The sequence below is a fragment of the Anas platyrhynchos genome, chromosome 3 (assembly GCF_047663525.1).
Source record: "Anas platyrhynchos isolate ZD024472 breed Pekin duck chromosome 3, IASCAAS_PekinDuck_T2T, whole genome shotgun sequence".
Lineage (NCBI taxonomy): Eukaryota > Metazoa > Chordata > Aves > Anseriformes > Anatidae > Anas > Anas platyrhynchos.
In genome coordinates, this window is record NC_092589.1 from 48331314 (window position 1) to 48356754 (window position 25441).

A 25441-nucleotide genomic window follows, 5' to 3' on the forward strand; every position below is an offset into this window, starting at 1 on the left:
CCTGGAAGATGAATTTGGCAATGGCTGAAATGTAAAAAGAGGAAAGAAAAAAAGGAACATTTTTGCTCCCTTAAAAAATTGGGATCAGAGATTTGGATCATATATAGAAACACACATCCATGTTTTTTCACAGTTTATCATTTTATGATCTGACTAGGTCAGAGACTATTGGCGGGCAGATTAGGAAACATGTAGTGTTGTCAAGAACAAAGGAGACAGGTAATTAAAAATGTCACAATCCTTAGGAGGAGTAATCCTGGAAAAATACATCTGGTGTTCACTGGAGGGAGAGAGGTGTCCTAAGCTATTTTCAAAGCTTCATAGCAAGGCTTTTATCATGGTCTCCTGTATTATTCTTGTAGACAAACTGGTAAAATACATATTCATCGAGTAGACTGTAGAGTGGCTGGAAAACTAGCTGGATGATTGGCCTCAAAGTGTTGTGATCAGCAGTAAAAAGTCTCACTGACAGCCAATTGCTAATAGAGACTCGGGGGTTGATACTGGGGACAATATTGTTTTATGGTTTTAATTGCCAGCTGAAATGAGGAAATGGCATGCACCCTCAACAAGTTCCCAGATGATAACAATCCTGGGGGAATGCCTGTATGCTGAAGGGTAGGGCTGCCACTGAGGTTTCTTGAAAGAAATGGGCTGACGGGAACCCCATGAGGTTGGGTCATAACATCCCCATGCAGGGGTATAGGCTTGGGGAGGAATGGGTGGAAAGTTACCCAACAGAGAAGGATATCGGGGTGCTGATTAACAGACAGTTGAACATGAGCCAGCAGTGTTCCCAGGTGGCCAAGAAGGCCAGTGGCATCCTGGCCTGCAGCAGAAAGATTGTGGCCAGCAGGACAAAGGAGATGATTGACATGTGGATGTGGCACTAAGGGATATGGTTTAGAGATGGGTCTTGGTAGGTCAGGTTGATGGTTAGACCTGATGATCTTGGAGGTCTTTTCCAACCTAAATGATTCTGTGATTGAACCCTACTGAAATGCCAGAAGTTTGTCATAATACAGTCCAAAGCTGTCTTTAAAAAAGGATAATGAAACAATATCCAAATCAGAATTGTGCCACTACTGTAAAAGGATATTGGCTGTAATGCAGTCCAAGCTGATGCTTAAAAAAGAAATGGATAAATCTCAGAAGAGAGACAACACATTTTGAGTGAGCAAAAACAGGCTCTTTAACTTATCAAAGTCTAAGGAGTTATGACTGTCTCAAAAAGACAAGACGGTGTGAAAAGGTCCAGAAAGCATTTTAATTTTCTTATGTTGCAGACCTGCAAATAAAGATTGGTACTAGAAAATGCCTGAGTAATTTAATTGGTTAGACTACTGCCTTTCCACCAGCTGGCCTGGCAGGATAGAGAATTTTTTAGAACAGCTTACTGTGCTATTTACAGAACTGCTCTTCTACAGATATCAACACCTTAGGTAACTTCAATGTGTAAGTATAGGAAATGGGTAACATGTATGCATATTGTCTGACCATAAAGGAATCCAAAGGAAATCTAAAACTTTTTGGAATGATCATAGTTACAGAAATAAGGGACATGGACATGCCTCCATGATGATGGAGAACAACATGGTAGCAGACATGGGCCAGTCTACATAATGTATAACCTACATAACACAGCACTTGCAGTGTTACTGGGAAATAGAATAGTTTTGTAAATGGTAACAGCTGTTTGGGGTTCTGAGCATTTGAGGTGTGTCTTCTCCCCATACTAAGTTTTCTGATCCTAATGTGGGCATAACTTGTTCAGTTAGGCCTGTCCCTCCTCCAAGTGGAGATGCTCTTTGTGAACTCCCAAGTGAAAGCAGAAGAGTTTCCACCATTGCATAATCAGTATTCTCCCTGAGAAAACTGGCAGAGAAAACAAGTGGTTAACTGGCTTACTGTTCTCTAACAACAAGTTATCTAAAGTCACTCATACTTGTGTAACTTAAACCAACCCTCCCCTGCTTGCTTTCTGTCTAAAATTATATTCATATCCACGTGGAGAGGAAGGGCTCTGCCCAGATTACTGTATTGGTTTGGAGCACCAATGTGGGTACCCTTGTTATCCCTGTTCCCCAGGAGCTCCAGGTGTGTGGCAAATGCTGTATAGCACCTGATGAGGAAGTACAGATCAGAGGAATATGGAAAATACATATTAAACCAGATCATTTCTGAGACTGTTCAGTCCAGGGAACCAGACTAGGGTTAGTCTGATATACTGCTTTTAACAAGGGGGGCTCGGAACTGACAGCTTTCATTTACAAATCTGTCAAATACTATGCCAAGGTATTTGATAATGTAGATATAGACAGAGATGATCAGTGCAAACTTTTGTGAAATACAGATATTAGGTTGCACTAATAACCTACTGGCAGGGAAACAGATTTCTGAGGTCACATACTCCTTTACCTTGTTCTAAGAGACTACACTGTCTTGAGGTTATTAATGGTTGAATTTGAGGATATGTTAATCATTTGGATAACATTTATAACTGTGTAACTGAAGCTAATTGCTAAGTCTTGGTGAATAAACCTTGCAAAAACCTTTTTCTAAAAAAAAAAAAAACAAAAAACAAAACATCTAAACAGAGTACTGTAGCTTACTGAGATGACTTGTTAATTAGTATCAAGGAAAAAAAAATCACAGCCATATAACAGACAAAACACTGCCAATCTGAAGTATGAGGGTTTTCTAGGTACTTTGTAAGATTAACTGAAAACAGTGAAACATCGTTGGATCTTGATGTGTGTTTTCCTGCTGCTATGTCATTAGGGTCCACTAGCTTCACAGTTACTGTCTTTTCTGTACAGTTATGTGGCTTAACATTCTTTTAAGAAAAAAAAAAAAAAAAAGAGAGATCTCAAAATCAGTCATTTCTGTCTTCATGAGAAGCGATAATGAAAACGCCAAAACCCTGATGGCACTGGAGACAAATCAACAGTATCATGTGATGTCTTCCCAGCGACTCAGACTTGACCAGTGCCCTGGTCTGATATTGCAGATTTAGCAAGTTACTGTAACCAAAATACTCTCTTCAGTGCATGTAACAAGATTTTCAAGCCAGTGACTCCTGCTGACTGCTTCTGAAGGAAGAGGGGCAGATTGTATCAATTTTCTTCTCTAGGTAAAGCCTGGAAGACTTCTTTGTGTGGGAGCAGATTTCATGGACTGAAGTCAAGATCAGTGCTTGCAGTAGACAAGAGCAAGGAGATCTATTGGAAAGACAGGCTGCAGTCACACAGCTAAGACATGAAGATTTCTTGGGATCGAGAATTAGTTCTAATTTAGAATAATTTCTATTACCACCCAGCTGCTGCTACATGAAGCCTCCTGCTGTCTCTTTCTTATGCAAAGGTTCAGACAGAATTATCCTTGTGTTTTCAAACCCCCAGAGCTGTCTGCAGGGCTTTGGTGAAGATGTTCTTGCTGTTTGCATTGGTACAGGGGTGGTGAAGGCTGCCCTGCTACCCCAGCAGGCTTCATTAAGACCAATTGCTCTCTCCAGGGCATTTTGAGTTAAACACAAGTGTGGGATGATGTACCAGTGAACAAGCCCATGCTCCTACATGGCCCTCCTCATTATGGGGATTGGGAGCAGTTGACATCTCACCAATCATTTTTCAAAGCTGATATTTGGAGGAGCAGCAAACTTAGCCCACTATATCCCACCTCCCCAGCTTTACCAGGGAGCTTGCCCTCTGGGACAAGTTCCTTGCACAGCTGAGGGTGGTCAGAGTATTTAAAACCTGGAGGAAGCACCTCCCTCTTGCTGTAGAAAGTTGTGTGTCAAAGAGAGATCCCTCTCTTAGAAGACGGAAGTCAGCAAGAGATTGCATGGTAAGTTACTCATTTTGACTCCTTTCCTTATAGGTGTGCGATATATGCTGTATTTATTTTAACTGGAAGAGCGGTGTTCCCCCTAAAGTTGAGCTGTGATTTTTGCTCAACAGCAAAATAGGAGAAAAAGTATCATGTCAGGTTTAAGGGTATTAAAACCCTGGAATTACCTGAAATAACCATGGTAACAAGCTCTGAAGTAATGGCAGTTGCTCATATTACCATAGAAACAGGACTTAAAAAGTGGAAATTACCTATAATTTATCTCTGTTGCTTACAGTAACAATAATATAACATGTATTTTGTGAAAAATACACACATATTTTGGCTATAGTAACTGTCAAGAAGTTATTCAAAATTATTTAAAGATATTCAAAAGGTACCATTTATTACTTTGTTGCCATGGTTATTTCTTGTTATTAGTCCCCACAAGAGTGACAAACAAAAAATGGACAATTTTAATAAAATCTAAAACTTTGTAGGTATTGATATAAAACCAACAAAAGATAAAGTCAGTTTGTGTTAGTCAAATAGGCTACAAATATATGTTGTCATTTTTGATAAATAATAATTTATTATCCAAGCAGCTGTGTATTTATACTGCACATTTGGAGAAATGGCAGTAGGTGTACTTGACCGTGAGCTTGTGATGCCAGTCCCAGGGAGGTATAGGCCCTTGGCCTATGGACATAAGTGGGTAGAGAGGGGAAGAGAGTGCAGGACATGGAGAAACTGGAGAAGTGAAAATGAAGCACAAAGCTTCTTAGCTCTGGCTAAGATCAGGCATCTCCTTGATTCTATGGTTTTTGTAGAAGCAGCTGCTGAAAACTAGAAATGAAGATGTAGCGATGGCTTGTCTGGCAGCTCAAAGTTGTGCTCTGTGTCTGTCTCTATAGCCTGTGATGGCAGAAGGATACTAAGACCCCATCAGCTACAGTCATTCAGATATTAGGCTGATTTAGAAAACTGGAAGAGTGATTTTGACCTATTGGTCTGTTCTTGTGTTTCTCTTACCTCTTTCCAAGTGTAGACTATTGCTTCTTGGTAGGTTGAGAAGCTGTAGACAATTTCTTGGTGTTGTTTGACTTGGGTTAGGTGCCCTGCAAGGCAGAGGTTTAAATTGGAAACATATTTTTTTTTCTAAACTTCTCATGCATGTGGATTAGCAATTTCAGTAAACTGTCTCTAGTTTCATTTATGGTAGATATGGTGAGATCTTCTGTTTGTATTGGTAGAGGATAAACTTGGCATTGCCCTTGCTTCTGTTGGCTGAATTGAGAGCAAACCGAGTGTGTGCAAGCCTAGCAAGGTGGGATGGCAATCGACCAGGTGGGCAGAGGACGTCACGGACAGTGAAGAGAGAGGATCAGTGTGTATATGTGTGTGCTTGTAAAATGATATGTTCTCAGCTCAGGGAACTGGTGATTTGCTTCTCTGTCAGCAGAGTTCTGTTCTACAGTGCAACTCCTAATTGAAAAATCTGAACACAGACCATGCCTCTGGACTGTTGCAACAATGTCTGTGACAGCAGAAATGGAGGGTGGGTGATGAGCGAAGAAAGTGGATTCTTGTCATGCAGTTTTGGACGTATAAAGAATTGGACTTGATAAACATCATGTCATACATGAGGTCTCTATAGTATGGAGAGATCTTTTTTATTATTTTATTATTAAAAATACAACTCATCAGGTATTGAGCAAACAGGGTCCCAAGGATCGTGTACAGCAAGGTGCTTCTTGTTAGCTATGCCAATGCTGAGATTACAGCACTGAAAACCGTATAATAAGGGACTACTGATAATTAACACTGTATAAATCTTAATAACAATAGCTACTTGGAACAGCAAGATTTCACTATTTCTATTAATGTCTGCAGACCTGGGGTTAGATTTAATTGAATTCCTAAGGAAAGGAGCATTGGCAATTATAAAAATCATTTAAACACAAATAATGCCATTAAATAACTATATGGCAGCAGACAGTAGGAGAAAATAGTGACCCAAACACACTCCCATGTTAGAATGATAGATTCAGCTTTGATAATTCCTTGAGCATTTTATAAACTGCTTGTATTTATATAGTAATGAAAAAATATAAACCTGCACATATTTCATTGCAAAAGAAACAAATGAAGCCAAGTCTGAGGAGGCTTGTATTTAATCATGAAATGTGCAGCATTTGGCTGTAGTGAATTAGCCATTTGTCTTACTAATGCAAAGCCTCAAGAGAGCTTGAGGCACAGTGGACAAATTTGGTGTTTTTGTCTGTGTGTGACCTCTAGGGACCTTAGTAAAAACTCTTCAGGAATATGAAAAAAAAAAAAAAACTGGTTTCAGATCCCCTCCTCCTTGTGTCTTAGTCACTGTATGTAATCCTGAAGTTTCAATGTTGCGCTTCCCCTGTATCATTAGCATATCAGTCAAAGAGCAATGTATGATTTGGGTCAGAAGAAAATGAATAAGGCATGCTAAAGTTTTGTTGTAGGGTGATTTGTCATATGGCTTCCACAGATAAGAAATCCAATGTAGTACTTACCCAAGTAGCAGTGTATCTCATAACAGTCTTTCCTCTGTGTGTTTATCAGGGCTTGCTTTGCTGTATGGCTTGTCTTTGTGTAAAAAAGTGGGGTAAGGGAGGGAACATTTGATTGGCTTCAGTATCTGAATGCTTACAAAACTTTTTTTTCTTCTGATAGTGAAAGTTTTGATTAACTCATTTCTTCTTTCATTAATACAAATTGTGTCAATCAAATCACTTCTTAAAAAGGCATTAATATTTGAAGCCTTCTAGATAGGAGAGGGCAGCAATGATATTAATCTTTTCATTTGTATAATGCCAGCAAAATTATCAGAATTCTGCTCCATCAGACATTCTAGAAACCCTCCCGTTCTGTTCATGTGTTCAAGCAGTACTAGTTCATTTCTGAGTGAATTAAGATACTGTGAATTCTGTTTTTTCTTACCTGATCTTTAATTTCTATTTCTGGGCATTTCTTCCCAGATGTGTGTCCCTGTCTTTCTCTGTTGCAGCAGCTGTGTCAGACAGGATTGCAGATTGCCTTTGGATTTAAATAAAAATGTTAATTTAGAGAGCAGGTATCTCTTAGGATGGAAATACAGTCATTATGAACTCTTTAGTGTCATAACTCTTTAGTGCCTTTGCTATGGCTAGTGAGAGTAGAGGGATCTGGTGCCCAGATGAGATTTGAACTTCAGAGTTGCTAATGTTTCAAGTGCACAAGCTACGAAATGTTCAAGCTTTTGTCCATGGAGCCTTTTTCTGGCAGTTTGAGTCAAGTTTCTGAAGAGCTGTTAGTCTTAAGGACTGAGATCTGGTGGTCTGTGTAAGGGAGCTTCTTATTCATGAGGTTGCAGGCATGGTGCAACCAATAGGTGCTGGGCCATAGGTACAAGCCACCTTCACCTTTGTTGAATGGTCACATTCTGTAGAATCAATGAATGTTTTAGGTCCTGAAATAACCCATCAAATGTATTCCCTCTTTATGCTTGCATTGAAGAAACTACCTGTTAATTTTACAGTAGGTCTTGTGGCTTGTTGAAGGAGGCACTTCTAAGTTTTTGGATGTTGCAGCCTTATAGTGTTGTAATACAACATTGACATCAAGGTATGAGCTTTATACTGAATTTGCAAGGCCTCAGGATTGACATTTGTCAGACTTGCCTACCCTGAACTTTTGATCTGCCTGGAGCTTTACTTTACTTGGCTTAGCTATGAAAGGATTCCTTTAACTGACGTGACCACGTATCTGTTTTTTTCCCCTCTTCTGTCATCTTTGTATGGTACAATCATTTGTATAGATAGTAATAAATGGTTATTCTATTAGAATGAGACATCTGCAACTGTAGTGGAATGATGTAGTATAAAGAGGTCTTGAGAACAGAAGACACTGAATGTGGCACAGAAGGGTACTGGCATGATATGATGAGACAGGTGGCTTGTCATGGGAGAAACCACAGATTAAAGCAATTAATGATTGGATAAATAAATGAAGGCTTGAAGCTGGACAAAACGGGTATCAGGAGAAACAAAGAATGTTAAGTAGTGGTGTCTAAAATAGGTAAAGAGCCCAATTTGGAGTAAATCTAGATATGACATTGAGCTGTGTACTGAGAGAGAGAGAGTGAAGGAGTAAAAGCATGTTACCATACATATAAAAAAGGACACAAAGTGGATTCTGAAGTCAAATTTAAAAACCACCAACCTGAACTCTGCAATCCTCCTTCTGAAAGACTACAGATGTTGGGGATGGTCATAACCCTTTTCCCCCAGTTTGATTCATAGCCCAAGGTGAAATAGCCAACCTTAGGGCTCAGAGGAACATTGGAAAGGTTAGCATAAAACCAGAAAATGGGGAACTAACAAAAAACTTGGCATAAAATTTTAAATTCTGTTATGATTGTTAATGAGCTTTCTTTATGTGGCTTTTTTCTATGCTGTAACAGTATTGTTATTCTTTTTCTTTAGCAACTAGTTCTGGACTGATAATGAGTAGATTTTTAAGATTTCAAATATATTAACAACTAATTGCCTCTAAATCTAGGATGTATTTCCTCATTTTCCTCATTATCCATAGAAAAAGACTTTGAGCATAACAGTATGTCCTTCTTGTTTTTAGAAGTGTGGGTAAAAAGACTAACTTTAAAACTGAATATATTTTTTGAATATATGGGGGTGCTTGTGTCTTACTGTGGGTATTCAGAACATCTATTCCTTACTAAACCTCCTGAAGGTGACTTTAATTGTTTCAGTTCAAAACCTGCAGCTGTCAAACTAGTTTCCTTACTTAGGCACCTAACTTAGATAGTACAGCTTCATGCCTCCCAAAGGGCATATTCACACTATAGACATATGCATGAATATCTGTTTAAAAAAAAAAAAATCTGTAATTTGTGAGTGTATTTTTCATGTTATCTGCTTAAAAATTATTTCTTTAGGTCAATGACTCAGAGTACTCGTTTATATTATTTCCAGTGCTGATGACTGACAGGAGTCTTACATGCAATCACAGTGCAAATACGTTAATCTGAATAAGGATAACTTTTGTTTGTTGGAAGGAAAAGACACAATAGCTACAACTTGTTAATACTGTCTCATAGCTAATGATACCAATCTTTGTTACAAAATAATCTCTTAAAATGTAATGTAATTAAATCTGAGTGGGTATTTTAAATAATCCACCCTGCTTAAAGGTCTATTAAAATACTAGTGATTATAAGGTTAATTAGTTTTTTAAAAATTGATTTTTTTTATCGTCACCTTTGAGAAGCTGTAGTAATCTTTATTGGACAAGTTTTGTTCTCATGGGAGACCAGGAAGAGAAGAAAACAAGTTCTTCACAGATGAAGGAACAGACTGACCACCCTCATTCATCAGATGCTATGACCTGACTGGGACTAACACTGATATCCCAAACAGTATCCCAGTGTTTTAAATAAGTTTCTAGCCTCTCTGTTCTGAAAATCTTGTGACCCATTAGGCACACACATCTTCTGACTTACCTCCAAAAGATCACAGTCTGTCAAAACTCTTGGACTGATATTTGGGTTGTTGGGAACAAGCTTTAGGAAAAATCTGAATGAAGTCTGGAGGTTTAAGATTCCCTGTCTGGCTGGGGCTAAGGCTTGTGTGAGCCAGCCTTCAACATTAGAGCCCTGGGGATCTTGGTGCCAGAATATCATGTGGATAGACTGACTGGTGTAGTGCAGATCTTCTGTCACTAGAAACCTAGGCCTGCACTTGAGAAAAGAAATAGACACAATTAGAATGATAGAAAGAAAGTAGCCAGAAATTCATGGTGAAAGGAAAGATAAATGGAATGCAAAATGATAAGAATATGAAAAGACCTGGACATCTTCTTCCATAAATTAATAAAGAGGTAGCACAGCTGCCTCATTAGGTAATGTATCTAATTCAAATTCAAAATGTGGATCATGATAAAGTAATGTCTCAGAAGGACGTATCTTCAGTGTCTCAGCTTGATCTTATTTAACTCCAGTTGCCTTGCATAAAGGAAAGAAAACATCTGGATGAGAGTTAAAATAGCAGAGCAAAGTGGAAGCATACACTTCCCTGAACTAATCCTTGCTTCTGTAATAAAGGCTTCTTCCAGATGAGCAACAAACACTGTGCAGATGGATACACAGCAGTCTAGTGGAACTCCATGGCCCTAGTGAGAGGCAAGATAGGTGTTTGAATTATATGCATGCGTGATATAACCATTTTCCCTTGTATTCTGTAAAGACATTTTGAGATGGTAATAGTTGCTCTTGGACACAGCAAAGACTGCCCAGAACTGAGAGCTTCCACTTGTGCTTACATCTGTCTAGTGTTTGCCACCTGGGTGGTGAAAACTGGGCCTGCATGATGTAGGACATCTGAAGTGTTTTCTATATTCAGTGTTGTTCTTTGTTTTGTTTGTTTTTCTGGAGAGGCTCTTACCTGAGAGGTTTGGGAATTTCTAGGTGTCTTCAGTTCTGTCCTCAGGGTACTAAATAATATACTGTACCTTATTTTGGGAATGAGTAACTGCCTTTTGTAGCTAACTCAAAGCAAAGGCATATCCTTTTTTTTAACCAGGCCCTCTGTCTCTGTTTCTGCATGTATTTTTGGATAAACCGAAGTCATTGCAAGCTTCCCCAAATAAAATTGTCAATATCTTGTGTGTTACAGTATAACATGCTGTTGAAATATGTTAACAGTCTTACTAAGTTTTTAAGACTGTAAATTATTTTGGTTTTTTTTGAGTTGCTAAAAATAATTACTTTGAAAGAGATTTCGCTAGACAGTCATTCCATATAACATTTTTGTTCTTTTCCATGTTTGAAGCTAAAAAAATATTTTTTGTGTTACTTTCCTTGTGTTTGCCTTTTTTTAAATCTCCTTGGAGAGCAGAGGGAGGACATTCAGATTTATTTTTTTTGTGGAGGAAAAAAAAGACATTTTTTTTCCAGTCCAGTTGCCTCTATTCAGGACAACTGTAATCATGAGTAAGTGCACTGGTTTGCAAGGAAGAAGCAGAGTCTTGGCTGGCATCACTTCTGGTGTTGCAGGTTAGGAGTGGGAAGCCTGAACTTACTTGCTAGTTGTTTTGGATCAGCTTTCTTCTAAATGTGAAAGTTTCCTCAACACACCTTAAGTGGAGCTTTCTTCTAGCAAGGAAAAAGAGGAAGTGAGGTATGAAAAAGTCAAATCAAAAGTAGTGGTAGTAGCCTTAGTGTTTGCATTTTCCAGCAACAAAGGATGATGGCTCCTGATGAACAGGTGGCAAATATGAAATGGTTGAAAGGTCTTTATCCACAAATGTCAAGTGAACATGTTTCTGTGGGATAGTTTTCAGATGGAAGTTCTGCTGTATACTTCAATTTTAGGGTTTTGTGTTTTGCGTTTGAGTTTGTGTTTTCCTACTGGATGGGGCTGGGCCAAAAGCCTGTAAAAAGAATAAGGCATCAGAAATTCCTGATCAATGTGAGAAATAAATTATTGTTTCTAGATTTAACTTCAACCAAACTGTCACAGGGTGATATCTTGTTCAAAATTTTTCTCCTGATTTCCATCTGTGTCAGTGGAGTCTGTAGGAGACATTTAGTGGGCCTCACTATGGCACAACTTCTTCCCCTCACCTCCCCCCCCAGTGAAACCCTAAAGCTGCTGTGGCATAGCTGTGTCAACATCCCAGTTTACAATCTGGTTGCTAATAAGTACAGGGAAAAAATGTTTTTCTCTACTTGGAAAGATATCTGGTGTCATACAGTTTCCTGGGAACTACTTCTGCTACTTGGAGGCAAATAAGTGCCTCGTTTGGTTCTCTGTATTCCAGCACTTTCTGTCAGAGTCGAGAGAGCACTGGAAATCCTGTTGGGCATTATCTGGTAAAGCTGAAAGCACAACTTTAAGTTGAAGGAGTTCATCCAGAATGCTTTTCACTTTGAGACAGAACTTGAGATTTAAAAAATGACTAAAAGTCCATTTCCATTTTAGAGGCTTTAAAATAATTCCGCTCTTCTTATTTATATCTCTGAGCTTGTAAGCCTTCCCTGATGCCCTTGGTCACAGAATTTATTGTGGTCATCCGTTTATGGACAGTATTTAGGCAATGCTGAACTAAAGAAAGTGATACCCCAAGTGACTGGCTGACCTCAGCACTTGTGGCAGCTCTGGGACAAGCCCTGGGGACATGACAGCCCTTCAGCAGTTGTTACCTTCCAGCCCTTTGCACCTACTTGCTTTGTTTTCAGAGCTTGCTTTGACCAGAGCTTGCCTTACGCTTTAAATGGGTGATTCACTGCTGGTATCCCCATATGTCCATAGTCATTCTCTCAGCTGACTTTTTAAGCAGCAGATGGTTTACATGCTTGCTGCATCCGTATACCAGATTTTTTACTACCTTAATGTTGCACATTGTCTGTGGAAATCTGGTAAGTGAAGATGATGATCCCTAGTGATAATTGAAATTGAACTTTTGTGACTCTCACTTCATTTGTGGTATGTATCTAACTTCCAGATTACTCTTGCAGTATGTTGTTTTCTGTCCCTATCTTATTTCACCAGAAACATGGAATTTTAAAACAGATTTTACTGACTGCTGTTTCTGTGACTTCAGCTGGAGCAACACCAAAAAAATAAAAATAAAAAATATCTTTTTTTTTTGTTTGCAAAAAGTAAAATAAAGGACTGTAGAATTCAAGTAACAGGCACCACAGTGCTGAGAACATGGACATCTTATTGGATAGTCCATTTCCTGTACTTTTAGTTATGGGTGAGTTATCAGCTGTATAGCATAGTGGGGGAATGGGGAACATCACCTAGTTCTCATGCTTCCTTTGTAGTTAAATATCATGAAGAATGGCCCGTGCTTGTATTTAACTTGATGCATGCATCAAACTTGTATTACAATATGGAATTAGACTGGTCTCAAAACTTAAAAATGTATTAAATGAGAGCGTGAACACTAATTTCCTGCTTGTACAATACATTGTGAAATTCACTGCAGATATGAAGCTTGCAGTCTTGGCTATGTATGTAAGTGCTAAAACAAACCACGCAAACACAAAACACTGAAACTTTTAAAGGAGCTTGGACGTTTGTACTTCCTGCCCTTGCTAGTCCATACACTTCTGCTTCAAAATCACTGTTCTCTCCCATGAGATTCTTTTACCAGCATAGGCTGCTAGACAAACAGATTGAAAATGACTTCCACCTCCTGGGGCATTTAAAAGTAGTGTCCCCTGTTAGGTACTAAGCATAAATGCAGAGATACGATTATCTTTTACAATACTTAGCTTTGCTCTAATAGAAACAGTCTGTTAGATGGTGTTTTGACTGATTATAAAATTACTTGAAATATTTGTTTTGATATTTCTCAAAATAAAAGTTCAGAGATTGGATATGTTTCTCAAAAACATTTTAAATTTTGTGAATCAATATTTTCTGATGTTCCCTTGGAAAATAGTGCTTGGTTGGCACAGTTTTCTTTAACTCTGTTTTGGCTAATAGAGCTATGTATGGCTTGTCAGTGTGTCAGATTCAGGTGTCTCTGTGCATTTCTTCATAAATTTACTAGATGCTGTAATATTGTGTAGTTCCACTTGGTTTTTCTTATAGGGTGACCTGTTTAACCAGCTACCTCTTATACCCTTTAATGTAAAAGCAAATTTGTTTTAAGAGACATGTTAAGTATAGAGTTATAGCTTCCTTTCAGATTGCACTATTTTTAGTGATTTTCTATTTAGTATATCCCTTAGGTACAACGCATCATGATTAAAAACATGGTGAAATACTATTAAGCATTCTGAGCAACTGAATTGCTGCAGAGTTTTTACATTTTAGTGAGGCTGAATTTGGCTTTGCAGCAGTGAGTTTGAAGCCCTCTGAAATTCAAAGGTGGTTAAGCAGATCAGTGGGAGTCAACATGATGATAGGCTGGAGCTGGTGGAGGTCAAGTAGATGACTGAAGCCCTTCTGCTACAGAGTTTGAACAAACTGATGGATTTCTATAAGGGTACTTTTGGGGTGAGGACAGGGTGATAGCTAGCAGAGCTAAGTCTATATATGCTGATCCCAGAACTTTGTTCATTCTTGTGCACAGTCTCCGAAACAGTGGTATCCCTTGCTCTTCTCCCACTCAGCCTCACAAAAACAAAACCTGCTACCACATACAGGCTTCTGACTGTTGTTTTCAAGGTCTGAGAGAGTAAAAAGGTATGTTCTTATGTTCTAACAGGCATTAAAGATGGTACCATTCAAGTATGGGATAACTGAGTGTTGTTTTAATCTCTGCATTCCACTAATGGTTTTTTGTTGTTGTTGTTTTTACTATTTTATCACTGCATTGGTGAAGCAGTAGTCTGTAATGAAGAATGGAATTGGGGGATCAAAAGGAGTCACGTGAAGAGACAAGGTTTTTTTTGTTCTTCCAGATTTCTGTGGAAAGGGTGTTGAACAATAATTGAGAGTATTTAATCAGTGAAGTACATCTGAGAACAGTTTCTTCTTAGACTCTGATACTGTGGTTACAATTTTATTTAACATTTTCCATTTGGCATCTAGATTTTAGAGGGCCAAAACCAGTGTCTTTGTCCCAGGTCAGCTAGGAGTGCTGTTGCTAGTGTGATTTATTTTTTTTAAATACCTTGTTTCCTCTGATTTTTAAAGAAAATACAGATCAAACTAATCTCAGCTGTACAATTATATATTTGAAGCAGGTAGTTCCCTTGTGGTCTGTTCTGTGTTGTTGTTTTTTTTGCTTTATTGATACTATTTGTATTCTTCCGTTAAAAAATACTACACTTTACAAGAAAGTAATAGGTGTTTCATTCTGATGACTGCCACTACACATTCAATGCAAACTCATGAGAAAAAAGTAAATCATGAACTTTTCTTTCACTTAATGTTAATTCATTCCTTAAGTGTCTATGAAAAGGTCTACTGGAAAAAGTTAAATTTTGAAGCTCTAACAAATTACAAATTGTGGTCAAAACAAATTCTTAGATATTTCAACTCAAATATTTTCTTATATTATCAACTCAAATATTTTATTTTCTGTGAGCTGCCTTAAACAATTCTATTTTCTATTTCTGTTTTTTTTCTGTACTTTTGTTCTTTCTATATACTACCATAGCTAAGACTCATTAGCTGTCTTGTTTCTCTGCTCCTTACATAGAAATTGCTGCGCTGCTCAGATCAAATAAATACTAGAGTCTCATTCATGTGGGAAGTAGTCCATGGTATTTCCACTTGTAATAAATGGCTCAGTCTTCAAAATAGGATTACAATCAAAGTTTTACAATTTATTAAATGAATAGAGGTAAGCAAACAGCGCTGGGTGCGCCGTGAGTCTCTGCTCCATCAAGACGCACACCAGTTACATCAGGCAGCTGATTTTTATGCTCCTAGGCTTCTACATATTCATTATTACTTCTAGAAAAGGCAGGGTTATTATAATTAGTTGCTGGAATCCAAACCCTCCTACTGGAGCATGCGTATCAGTCTCCAGTGGTCCCTCTGGGGGTCTCCCATGCTGAAAGCTTGTAGTCTTCCTCCCAGGCTTTTTTTCTTGTCCTTCTCCTTTGTCCATGTTGGCTGTATGTCAGAGACTTGCGCAGCGTCCCCTGCAAGCTTTGTCTTCTAGTCATCCTTCGTCTTTCCCCTTCTCCTTTATCTCTTGGCCAGATATCAGAGACTTGCATAGTGTCCCATGCAATAGTCATAATAGTTAGCAGTTATTCTGAAACCCCGTTGTTCTCTTATGCCCTATTGACACGAATTGCTGGACCATTCCTTTGCAAGATACAAGAACTATATACATTAACCACTCTGTTTTTCTTAGACTTGTAGTTATACAAGGGTGTGTAAGACAGAAGGTCACATTTCATCATACCACGTGGCCCTAGCATTTTTCCATATTAACACAAATCAGATGAAGACATTTCACACACTGATGAAATTGTAGTCTTGTAGATAAGCTGATGTCATGTCATGAATTCATTGAAATGTATTTTTGAAAAATTGACTTTCTAAACAGCAGGAATTTAAGTAATATTTATGAGAAATTTAACCATACTGGACATGTAATATTGATTGATATATATGACATAATTCTGGTTGTGAGTGTTTACAGAAGTTTATCTTTATCATCAAATACCCTTAATTTTTTTAATGAATAAAATCTTGAAATGAGTGTTCTTTGAATGCAACCATATATAGACAACTTCTTTTGGTCTTTGTTAACAGAATGATGTTGACCATTTGAAACGGCATTTCCATCTGGATTTCCATCCAGATTAATGCTATTTTATAGTTATTTATTACCATGGATTTTTTTTCAGGCAGCAATACATTGATGAAATTAAGTTTTAATGTATAGAGAATTTATTTGTGAAGTATTCCTAGCCCAAAACTTTTACTGTGGTTGCTTCAAAATGTTTAAATGTCTGTGCCTGCTGCTTGAATGGGTTCCAGCTTCTGGAGTCTTTTAGGTCATCAGCCCTTATTTCCAGAGAGTGACATATGTTACAAACCTAACAGGCAGAAGCTATGATCCTTCTGCATATTATTCCGAATTTTATGTTTTCAGTAAAAAGTATGTGCTGTCTTCTGTTCAGATATGGTGCTGTTCATGTGTAGCTGTACATGTAGCCTTAATGCAAATCTTGTTGCTTTATTTTCTAGGCATTTTTTTTCTTTTACTTCCTTTAGAGGTTCTCAGACTCAGGTTTGGCAAGCAAAACCCTGTCTAAGGTGACAGTACTTAGTAGTAACATGTTCTATCTTTGGCCACCTGCCTTGCATTTCCAAAACACAGGAAGGGAAGAGCTGAAGTGCCTTTTATAGAAAGCTGCTAAAGCTAAGGCCTGAGAAATCTGAGGTACAAAATGAACTGCATAATGAAAGGTTTTTTCTACTACTTCTTTAATGAGCTCTATAATCCTGAAGTCTATAGAAATAAGAACTTGAGTCTGACTTTGGCCTAATTAGTCACAGAAGAGTGCTAATGATGATGTAAAGGGTCATGACTAGCAGGAAAAGTCTGCACCAATTAGAAATTTGCCTAATTTAATACTCCTGATTGCAGTTCTGAGGAATTGACTGGATAGAGAAGGTTGTATGTTTGGTTTGCCAAGTCACTAACTTGTGCTGAGATGCATCAACAGATCTTGCTTGTATTGATGGCTGTTGAAGTTTAATTTTAAAGTGGAAAGGAAACAAAACCAGAGAGCAAATGTTTTTAATGGACCAAGGTGATAGCATTGTGTTAGCTTCCTGTGATGATTAAGACAAAAATCAATGATTATCATGTCTAGATAAAATTCTTTATATAGGAAAAAAAAAACTCTCCCCCAGCATTCCTCCTTGCTCCTTTCTCGAAGGAAGAGGTCACTTGTTTCCAATGGCTGACAAATTTTGCACAATGACAACTCAGTCAATGTCTAGTAATCCAGGACATTACAAAACAACAAGAAGCTTGTCTCTGGAGAGATCTCTACATGGAGTACTTACAGTCAGTAAGTAAGGGTGACTGAAAATGAAATGGAACAGCCACTCCATACTGTTGTTTCTAGCATCTCCAAACCCCAAAACACACTGCAGTCTATTCCTTGAGTCAGAAAATATTTTCACTTCCCTACACAAATTCCCTTCTCTCTTCCTTTTTTTCTGTTAATATGCTTTCACAGGAAGGCCTAATATCTACTCTTCTGTCAGTAAAACTGAAAGGGAAAATTGACTTTTTGTGCTTTCTCTGTGTCTCCAAAGACCTTTCCCAGTCTGAAAATTAATCTATGGGACAGCCTAGGGTTGTCTGGGGGGATGGTGCTGCAATCTATTACCCTCAGTTTGCAAGTAAAGGTGACTCTATTTCCTTACAGGGGGATGAAGGGAAGACGTGTGTTGTATCCCTAGTTAGAGATGAATGAGGAAATAATTTGGTGTTCATAAATAACATGTCCTTTATTTTAAAACAAACAAACAAAAAAAGCTGAGCTGACAAAAGTTGAAGAAGAAATCTTAAAGTAGAAAAGGGCTCAGCAACTAGCAACTTGTACTAGCCAAAGGAGGAAAGAGGTGTTATAGCCTATCCTTTTGACCTCATTGGAAAATTAATGCCTGAGAGCTTTCTAAAATTAATTTGTTGCATTTGTTGCAACTTAGCTAACAGAGTATGGATAAGGCGGCATTACTGTATAAAAAAAAAAAAAAAAAAAAAAAAATTGCAGTTAATCTGCACCCCTCTCTCTCTCTCACTATGCTGTAAGGAAGTCTGTTTCTCCAGGCCAAGAAGGTAAGAAAAATGTTGCTGCCTATGGCATGCTACTTGCTTGTTATTTTTGCCTGTAAGCCATTGAAGTGCTTGATCAGGGAGTTAGTGGATCTTAAAGTAGAAGCTGGGGGAGTGGAGTATTTCTCATGTGCATGAAGTCCTTACTTGGTATCTGTGGCATAGCATATGGTCATGCCAAACTAGACTGCTCACACAGAGAATAAGATACATGGAAAAAATCAGTATTTCAATGTCAAAATGTCATGAATGTTTCTTTTGGTTAAAATGGCTTTATTTGATAAATTGTCACGTTCTGTCTGAAAGAAGGCATGGTTCTGACATGAAGTGACTAGAGACTTTGTATAGGTTTAATTAGACCTTCAAGCATTAAAAAAAATATATAAAATTAAACACATCTGGCTACTGGTAAGTAAAAATAAATAATTTGATCAATGGAAATAAGTAATTAATACTGTCCACTAGGAGTTATAGGTACTCTAACTTACCTTGTTGCATTTTTTAGTAACTTTCTGCTTAGGGAGACAATCTCTACTATTGTGTCCTAAGACAGTTTGGGGTCAAAACCTCTCCGTTAGTTTAAACTCAGGATCAGTGAGTACACTTAAGGTCTTCCAAGATACCCGAGAAACCTGCACGACTAATAGTCTCTTTCTGACAGTGTCTTCTGGTACAAGTGCTTGCAAATGAAGTGTGTGGCAGTAAATAGTTCCAAAGCAATAAAAGGCACATCCCATAGTTCAGTAGGAAGGATAATTACATCCATTTTAGGAACTGCCTGAATGTTTCAGAATGGTGACTCATCTGTAGGTTCTCCTGCAGAGCTGGTATAGTTTTTCAACACAGTTACCTTGCAAACAGGACATTATAATTCTGTTTATATTTGTGTATGTCTATCCCTTGTATGGCTTAGCCTGCCTTAACAGTGTGTAAATACTGCTGAGTAAATAACAAATGAAAGGTGAGCCTGAAAAGACACTGTTCTATTAGTCATTAAAAAGCTCAGACATCTGGGGTAGAATTTTCATGAATCTCTTTTCCAAGAGACTTTTGGTGAAGGGTGAATGTCAGTCACCTCACATACTGATTTGATAATAGCTTGGATGCATTTCAGATACTTGTCTGTAAACTAGGATGGATATGCTGAATTTGGAAGGAAGGGGAATGGATTATTTCAGGAGGTTTATAAGTGCCTCTGGTTATATTCAAGTTTAATCCTAACATAAATCAGTACTCTCTTCTGACAATGACACCTCCCCCTCTTTCTTACCAAATATACCAGATTTGACAAGAAAAGGGAATCCACTGAATATATTGATTTCTCCAAAATGAATTTTATTGCCAAGAGAAAGTTGTAAGCATGTGTATATGTGTATATATGTGTATTTCCGCCCCAGTCTTCAAGCAATCTCAAATGACTTTCACCATACAGCACTAGACTTAAGTAGGTATAGTTTGATTTCCTTTCCTCTTTCTTCTGAATTGCTGGAGAAGAGGGTTGAATGTTAGTATTTGCTGATTTGAAGTACTTGGTTTCGTATTCTGGTTCAAAGTGAACTGACTGCTGATGTAGGCATCTATTGCCAGTTGTATTTCCTCAGCATCTCCTTAAGTGGTTTGTCCAATGCTTCCCTTCAATGTTAATTTGTTCAGTATTCTCTGAGCAGGACCCCTCTACTCCATTTTTACAGTCCCTGTACAGCAAACCTGGACTTTCTTAACTTTCAGTTGCTACAAATGCTTCAGAGTAAGCATAAAAATAGACCAGACCCTTCATTTGCCTGAACAAAACTCTAGCTACAGGTGGAGATGATCCTGTTTTGTCAGTGTTGAAACATTGATTTATTTTATTTTATTTTTTTCAAGTAAGCCTTACTGCGTTGTTTAATATCTAGTTACAAATTCAGGAGGTGATTTGTAAAAAAAAAAAAAAAAAAAAAAATAAAATAAAAAAATTGTAAATGTCCCTTGACATGACTGTGACATTATGTGAGATTAATTTGACATGTTTATATTTTCTTTTTCCGTCCATGTTTTTGGAGCAAAACTGAAGTTCCATAGCAAAAAGGTCTGGGAGGATCAGCTTGCTGTTCACACTGAAATCATTTGATAAATAGAGTGATAGAGGGCTTCAGGGGAGTGATTTGTCACTTTCAAGAGGAATAAAGTACGTTTAATTAAAGTAATCTCTGTTTAGATTAAAATAAATCATTTTAATACCAAGGGTGTTTTTTTAATGACTATGGGTTGTCATTCAGAGGAACAGGCAGGAACCTGATAGAGTACTTAGAACTCTATTTCCTGGACTCTTATGATCGATCACTTAAAAGATGTGCTCTGCGAAGAAAATTATGTTTATTAAGCAGTATTCCACAGCACACCAGTAATTGATAGGAGATGTGACACTAGGGAAAGAGCAACAACTTGGGACCAGAGAGGTTCAGAGATGAAAACTCTTCAGTGCATCAGAAGACTCATTGTTCTTGGTGACTGCCCATGGACTGTTGGTAGCCAAGTCCAGTCAGCATTCTAACAGTAGCCAGGAAACATGTCCTGTGTTTAGCCTCAAAATGTTAGGTCTACAGATTATATTTAGGAGTATATCTGCTCTAAATAAGTTTAGAAAAGATTAATGACTCTGCCTACAGTTGTAAGGGTAATTTTACTGGCACTTCAGTCTTGTTTATTTCCTTCTTTCCTGTTTTGTTTTTTTTTTTTTTTTCTTTGAAAAAGTAGCCTGGCCCTAGTATGTTCTGATAAGCCTATTTATTTGTATGCATTGCCTTACACAGGAAGACCTAAGAGTATCTAATCCTTCAGTGCCTGTAGCAGTGAGAATACCTACTGTCTCCAAGCCTTCTCCCATATATACTTAATATCTGCACTGAAATGTAGTGCGAAACAGTTGAACAGCTCCACAGAGCTGGTGAGGTGGTATGTGCTGTTGGGGGTGGGGAAGGTGTAGTACTGTTTGTAGCATAAACAAACCATGAAGGACTTTTTTGTGGTGGTGGTTTTTGTTTTGTTTTCCTGGGAAGTGTGGTGATCTGGCAGGGAATGCTGTCATGCAGTGCACTGAGGAGCTGCAACTGCAGTTTCTACAGAAATATGCAGCTGGGAGTTAGGAGCCTTACCTTCCTGTGTTAAAGGCATGAAGACACCAAGAAAAAAGGATTGCCACCTTATGGTAATACTTACTATGACTCACCAGAAAGGTGTAATTCCTGGTTCAGTGATTAGAGGTCATTTTTCTCTGTTCCAAGCAAGACTTAATACACTAATTATCTGTAATATGCCCTAGAAGGTTCCATCTAACCAATGAACTAAGAGGGTTTCTCATCTAATTAATGTCCCTGGTGAGGCTGGGTCCTGTTCAGCTCTCCACTGCTATGGTGGAATAAATATAGAGCTGCTTGTTATGTAATATGAACGTAGCTTCTATGTCAGGTACTGCTTTATAAGGGTTTGGCCGATTTCCCTGGCTTCATACAGCACTGAAGAAGCCATTTTCCTCTTGGCACATGCAGCATCCCCTGGCAAAATGTCATGGTGAACAAAGTTGAACTGTTGGGACAAACGTCCTCCACACTGAGGTATGCATTCTGCTAATTTCTAATGCACGATTTGGAAATGCAACACCTAAATCTCCAGCTGAATTTGGATGGGATCCTACTCTGTGTAATATCTTCGTTACTACATGCCAAATACTTGCATTTTATTTTAAATGCTCTTTGTCATGGTGTGGGGATGTTTTTGGTGGTATTTGTAGAAAAAGTTGTGTGGTTGGTTTTTTTGTTTGTTTGTTTTTGTTGCTGTTTAAACAAAGAGGGTAGGACAGCAGTGCTAGGATTATATTCCTATGGAGACTATTTTGGCTGTGTTTTCCCTTTTCCCTCAAGGCTGCCCAATGGGTAAGATAGGGGAAGCACAGAAGTACCTGAAAGAATTAGTCACACTTTCCTTAGCATCTGTGGCTAGGTCTTCTTGGTGATAGAAATACCTAAATGTATGCTCTGAGGAGCCACTCTAATGCTGGGTCAACTGGTGTCCCCTTGACTCTGAATGATATACAACAGCCAGAAGTCTCCAAGGAGTTATGTATTGTTATTTGGCAGGTTCTGCAGAAATGGATTAGAGAAACTTGCTTGTCTCCTGTGCATAATAATATGTGGAAAATCCTTCCTCTTCTAGTGGATAACTGTGAAGTCTAGTGATCCTCTCTACTAATTCTGACTATAGTAATGAGCTGCAAAGTTCACAACTATTTCCTCAGACAGGAATAACTCATATTTACAGTAAAAGTATTCTTTATAGGGATATAGGAATGGCTTATCTACAGTAGGATAATATAAGAATATTTTTTTTAATATTCTGTTTAGCATAAAATACTGGCAGTTCTGATAGTCCAGTGTTAAGACCAAAACGTCAAATGTGGTGCTTGACGGTTTTCATATGAAGTTCTCTCTGTTTTTTGACTTTATAGTCAAAACCTGTAAGATGATGAATGTGATTTGTTTTCTGCAGATTGGTCTACTATTTTCCAAGGATTTGAAGCTGTGTTTTGTTTTTTTGGTGTTTGCATTTTTATATAAATATAAAAATACATATGTTCATATATATGTGTGCTGGATGTTTCTATATTGCTGCCCTCAGGACGTTCCTTGGTATCACTTGGGAAACAAGTGTCATGGTAACTGGGAAAAAAAAAAACTCTTGAAGCTGCTAACCCAGCATGCTTCTCCATGTGTGGCTCTTGCTACTCTGAACTGCCGTTAAGTGTGTTCCTTTTTACTTTCCCTTTCCCTCCACTGCAGCAGTCTTCAGAGGCTTTCATTGATCCCTGCTACACACTCACTCCCAAGTCACAACAATCTAAGTCTTTAAAAAAAAAAAAAAAAGGCAAAATGAGAGTTCCAAGTACATCTTAAAAAACTTAGTACATTTTAAAAAATTTTCTATGGTGGAGGGTAGAGGGGAGTAAGCATTTTATGAAATTATCAGGGAATACTCTTCTCAAAATGAAAATATTAGGAATCTTCACGTTGGATAGCTTACATGGTCTAGAAACTTTTTTTTAAGTACAAATGAACTCTTTACATCCTATATAGGGGGTAGTTGAGCCAGCATTAAAGGGCATGTTTTTAAGCAAATCAAGAGAATTAATGTGAATCTTTGTGTTGTTTTTATGGAGTGCCAATCCATTCGTCTTTTAGTTTCCTCTGCTGTTTTGCATGAAAACATTCAGACACCAGACTTGAAAGTGGGACTCTACAACAAGTAAACGTAGACCATCTTAACCAGTGATTGCAACAACACTGAATTAATGGGATAATACCAACCTAGCATGGCAGCAGCTATTAGTTTTTTGGATCTGTCTTTATTGTAATATTTGAGTTGCCTACTACACAACTGAGGTCTATAGCAGAAGTGCATGTTCGCATGCATTAAATATGTCTTGAAAAACAGTCACATTCAAAGCAACCTTACTAATGTGATGAGTTCATTGGAGTTTCACATCTGCTTTCCTCCTAGCTCTAATGTTAACCTGAGTGCAATGAATTCTGAGTTCAAAGAGTAAACAAGAAGGCTAGAAGCACAATGAAAAACTTGTTGCTTGATCATGCAGTTCTGCTGAGTTTGAAGCTACGTTGCAGTGCTGTTTACGGTCACAGGAGACTGATGGAAAATTTGTTTCATTCAGCATGGTTGCAAGCAGCTGCAAGCACTTCACAGAATAGACTGCTGAATTGGAGTGTCTTCATCTTGTCAGCAAAATATTTGGATGCTTCCACAACTTCAAGACCTGCCTGCTGCAAGTCTGCACACTTCCAGCTAAAAATTCTTGTAATAATGTACAGGGATAAGATAAACTGAGCTTCTGTTTTGATATTCAGCAGCTGATAACCTTCAGACTGTTCCCTTTCTACTCATCTTCTGTAATTCACCTTCGGGAAGAATCACAGTCCTTGAGATGGGAAGGCACTTTTGGAAACTCTCTAGTTCATAGTCTACTTCTTCCAACCCCACCAGCCCAGAGCAGGGTTAACTATAGCAGGTTGCTCAAGGCTGTGTCCAGTCAGGTTTTGAATATATCTGAGGATGGACGTCTGCAGTTTATTTCCACAAATTGTTCTAGTATTTGATTACCCTTGCAGTAAAATAATTTTTTTCTTAGGTTTAAGCAGGATTTCCTGATATAAAAAGTACAAAAAGCTTGCAGTACAGTGGTGCACACCTGTAACCCCAGCTGCATGGGAGGCTGAGCCTGCTGGATTGCTTGTGCCCAGGAGTCCTGGGCTGCAGTGTGCTATGATGAGCGGGTGTCTGGGCTAAGGCTGGCACCAATATGGTGGGCCCCGGGGAGCCAGGGCACACCAGGTTGCCTAAGGAGGAGTGGGGTGGGCTCTATTGTGAAAGTCTGTCCTCCTGAACAATGTCTACGTGTGTTGAGGCCTTGTTTCAAGGACATGGTCAAGCATTGCTCATTGGAGGGAAGTAGAGAGTAATTTCTTTCCTCTGCACTTACACGTGGCCTTTGCTTATTGTTTTTTTTTTTTTCCCCTCTCCCTTTCCCTTTTTTCCTTTAAATTATTTAATTATTTCCCTTAATTATTTGCTTCAATTAAATTGTTCTTATCTCAACCTGTGAGTTGTTTCTTTCCTTTTCTTCCCCTCCTCTTCTGAGGAGGAGGAGTGAGAGCAGTTGTGGTGGAGCTCAGCAGCCTAGCAAGGTAAAACCACCACATATGTCCAGCTTGTTTAAACATTCCCAAACTTGATCCTTCTCCACCAAGGTTAAGTCTGTCTTGCTCCAGGCTATCCCAGTTATTTCAGGGGCATGAAGTTCCATCAGGGAGGTTCAGATTGGATATTAGGATTAAGATTCTTTGCTGAGAGGATTGTCAGACACTGGAAGTGATTCTCTGGGGGCAGTGGTCACAGCAGCAATACATTTGGAGCTCAAGAAGTATTTGGACAATGCTCAGAAATGTTTGAGGGTGTTGTTTTTTTTTTTGGGGGGGGGAGGGAGGGGGAGGTCCTGTATGGAGCCAGGAGTTGAGCTTGATGATCCTTGTGGATCCCTTCCAACTCAGGACATTCTATGAGGTCCCCAGAATTCCTTGGGTTTACCATAGGCACTTATGTATCATTGTCTCTCTGTAACAGCATTTATTTCTCTCAGGCTTTGAAAAAAATGTATCCTGGCCTCCACTGAAAAGTACCCTGATCCATAAGAAAGCTCTTAGAGCACTATATTCTACAAGACGTCTTTAAATCCTTTATCTCATATCAGTATGTATAT

At 38.4% G+C, this 25441-nt stretch overlaps 1 long non-coding RNA gene across 1 annotated transcript; it reads left to right on the forward strand.

Annotated features, from left to right (window-relative positions):
- The first annotated feature begins 3404 nt into the window (after window positions 1-3404).
- Window positions 3405-24649, forward strand: LOC140002169 (uncharacterized). The gene is made up of 2 exons (XR_011808303.1): window positions 3405-3846; window positions 23671-24649. It is a non-coding gene; the product is annotated as an uncharacterized lncRNA (long non-coding RNA).
- The last annotated feature ends 792 nt before the right edge of the window (window positions 24650-25441 follow it).